General features: G+C 53.8%; 1 protein-coding gene across 8 annotated transcripts in view; it reads right to left on the bottom strand.

The window, feature by feature from the left end:
- The window catches only part of FANCM (FA complementation group M), a 142,688-nt gene that overhangs the window by 102,069 nt on the left and 36,997 nt on the right, over positions 1–3,622 (bottom strand). The window lies entirely within an intron of this gene.

Consider the following 3,622-nt stretch of genomic DNA (forward strand, 5'->3'; position numbering starts at 1 on the left):
CAGTGAGAAGCTCTGGTGGCCCTCACTCCCCACCAGAAGCTAGGCATCCTTGTCAATTTCATGGTTCAGTGACAAGGCTGCCTGGCTCCAGGTGGGGAGGGGCAGGGGAGGATTGAGGGCCGAGAAGTCAGGGCAGCTGGACTTAATTCCCCAGGGGGGCAAGAAGCCACTGGAGGCTTCACGCAGCTCACAGCAGGGAAGGGAGAGGGAAGAAGACCCAGGTGGCTTCCTCCGATCCCAAAAGGGAATGGGGAAGACAGAGGGGGCAGCCCACTGGGAGTCCGGGAATCTGTGGGGCAGCCGGGCTCTCGGCAGGGAGCAGCCAGAGGAACTGAGAGACCAGGCTCTCAGCTCCCCATGATGATCCAACCAGTGGACCAAATTCGGTGATGAGTCCTGATCAAATGACACCTGAGGCATGTTGCACATATGCTAACATGACTACCCTTCTTGGGATAGTGGTGGAAGCGCTCCTAGTGAGGATGTGCACCACAGACCCAAGGAGGGCAGTGTGGATTGATGGTTGTAAATCGACCTCATATAGGTCAACTTACATTTCTAGTGTAGACATGCCCTGAATATGTTTCCCAGACCTGAAAAAAAGCTCTGTGTAAGCTCAAAAGCTTGTCTCTCTCACCAACAGAAGTTGGTATAATAAAAGATATCACCTCAACCACCTTCTCTCAGTTATTTCAACGGGCCATTCAAGGTGAAGTGGCCTGTAAACATCCCTAACAAACATGAAGAGGAAAGGACAGGAGAGGGGAAAAAGCAGCCTGGAGAGGCGGGGTGTTAATGGGTTATAGATTGGGATGATTTAGTTGGTGTTGGTCCTGCTTTGAGCAGGGGCACTGTTCCCTCTAAGCCAGGGGTCGGCAACCTATGGCACGTGTGCCAAAGATGGCACGGGAGCCGATCTTTAATGGCATGCTGCCGCCTGCCAGGTCCCAGCCGCTGGCCCCGCTCTGCCCGCTGCCGAACCCAGGCCAGGACCCTGGCAGGCAGCAGCAAGCCATTAAAAATCCTGCCCTCCCTGGCGCGCTCTTCTCCGCCGCGGCCCCCCACACCCTTCCCCGGGGCAGGGTGAAGAAGCTTGGTCCTGCCGGCTGCTGCTGCAGGGCAGGCAAGGCCCCCCCTTCCCCACCTCTTCTCCCAGCCTGCTGGGTCCTGCCCCTCCCCCTCTCCCTCCCTGGATCCAACCTGCTGATGGCCACTGCGAGGGAGGGGGAGAAGCAGAGCCAGAGCAGCCCTGCTCATGGGAGGAGGCCGAGAAGAGGTGGGGATGGGGCTGTGGGGATGGGGGGTGGAATCAGGGCATATCCTCTCCAGCCCCCTGTCATGAGCCACTCTGGGCTGGGAGCACTCCCATGACTCCAGCCCACACCCCCAGCCCTCTGCCCTGACCCCTGCACCCCCTCACACACCCCAGCCCTGACTCCAGCCCCCCTACACATACCCAGCCCCCAACAGCTTTTGCCAACTCCTGCACCCCCTCACATGCCCCCAGCCCTGACTCCTGCACCCTCCTCACACACACCCAGCCCCCTGCCCTGACTACTGCACCCCCACACACATACCCAGCCCCCCCACACCCCATGCCCTGACTCTTGCACCCCCCACATTCCCACCCCGAGCACCAAACGGGAGCTCCTGAACCCCCCCCGCCACATTCCCACCCCCACCCCTTGCACCAAATGGGAGCTGCCCAGGTAAGCATTCCATCCCCAAGCCTCCTGCGCCAACCCTGAGCCCCATCCTTCATTCTAGCTCCTGGCCAGACCCTACACCCCAACCCCCAGCCCTGTGCTCAGTGCACTCCCACCCTCAGCTCAGTGCAGAGAGAGAGGAAGAGAATGGGCTAGAACCAGGGAGAAGGTAGGTACCCGCTCTATGTGGGCCGGGATCCCAGACTGGCAGCGGGCTGAGGGGGGCCAGCAGCTGAGACCCTGGCTGGCAGGAGCCAGCGGATGGAACCCCAGACCAGTAGCAGGCTGAGTGGCAGCAAGCTGAGCCACTCAGCTCACTGCCGGTCTGGGATTCTGGCTGCCGGCCCAGGATTCTGGCTGCCGGCCCCTTGCCAGCCGGGGTCCCAGCGAACGGAACCCCAGGCTGGCAGCGGGCTGAGCAGGCCGGCAGCGTAAGATCAGCATTTTAATTTAATTTTAAATGAAGCTTCTTAAACATTTTGAAAACCTTGTTTACATACGACAATAGTTTAGTTATATAATATACAGACTTATAGAGAGAGACCTTCTAAAAAACATTAACATGTGTTACTGGCACGCGAAACCTTAAATTAAAGTGAATAAATGAAGACTCGGCACACCTCTTCTGAAATGTTGCTGACCCCTGCTCTCATCTGTGCACTTGTGCACACAGATCCTAAACCCTGCACACATGGCGAAACACCATGCACACAAAAATTTGCACAGAAGCACAACAATTTGCACAGAAGAAATTTTTTGCACACACGGCCTGTCAAAAATTAGAGGAAACACTGAGCAGGGGGTTAAACTAGATGACCTCCTGAGGTCTCTTCCAACCCTAATCTTCTATGACTCTATGATTGTTATAATAAATCATGACAATAATTATAATAAATTGTTATAATAAATCCAGTGTCTCTAGTCCATGATTTTTAGAGTTTAGAAAAGTTATGAATTTAAACTCCCAGGCTCATCATCTGAAGGTGTTCATAGTACAAGAACAAAAGTTACAGCTCAGTATCCAGACAGTTGCATATAGACTCAGTGGAATAACCTGGATAAGGATCAAACTGTGATAATGTTAGTAAGTGTTTCAGCTGCAGCCAATAGTCATATCTTCACTAATGATTATATGTAGCTGTAAAGTTAAAAAATATAACAGAAGTTCAAGGAATATTTTTTTTGTAACCTTAATAGTTAATTTAAATTATATTTTGCATAATTAATCGTATCATCATTTTTTCCCATCTGCTATTTTTCAAAGCTACAGGGGGACTTCTGCAAGAGGTGGGAACAGGCGCCCTCCCTTCCAGAGAGAGCCAATAAAGACATCCCAAGCAACAGGAAAGAATACTGCTGCACAAAGATGTATAGCCGTGATGTCTACAAAACACTTACATTGTACAATTATTTGTGAAGACAAATATTTTGGTTTTCTTGCAATTATACAGTTGAAATACAAACGAGTAACATTTAAAGCAGTTCGTTTTAATGTAGGTTTGAATAAAAATGTTAATTGTTTCTAAAACCACACTCAGATGCTTGTTTTGGCAAGAAGGTAATGTAAAGCCAGCCACTCCTTTTTCTCCCTTGTCACAATGGTCACCTTTTCCAGGTGAGAAGAACCCCTCTCCCTGTCCACATTTCAGAAGGTAACCAACTGGCGGATGGGGGCACCGCCGCGCGAGTTGCGACCCCCGCGCCAGGGGGCTGGGAAGGGCAAAGGCAGCAAGCGGCGGCAGGGACGAGGCAGCTGTCCGCAAGCGCGGCGAGCAGCGGGTGGCGCCGGCGGAGCAGGCTGCCCCCGCCCCCGGGCAGGGCGAGCAAAAGCGCCGCCTTGGCCGCCGCCGCCGCCAGTGCTCGCCCTGCCGCGGGGCGCGGAGCAGCACCTCGCCCTCGGCCCGGGCGCGCCGGGG

Source organism: Eretmochelys imbricata, chromosome 6 (genome assembly GCF_965152235.1).
Source record: "Eretmochelys imbricata isolate rEreImb1 chromosome 6, rEreImb1.hap1, whole genome shotgun sequence".
Classification (NCBI taxonomy): Eukaryota; Metazoa; Chordata; order Testudines; family Cheloniidae; genus Eretmochelys; species Eretmochelys imbricata.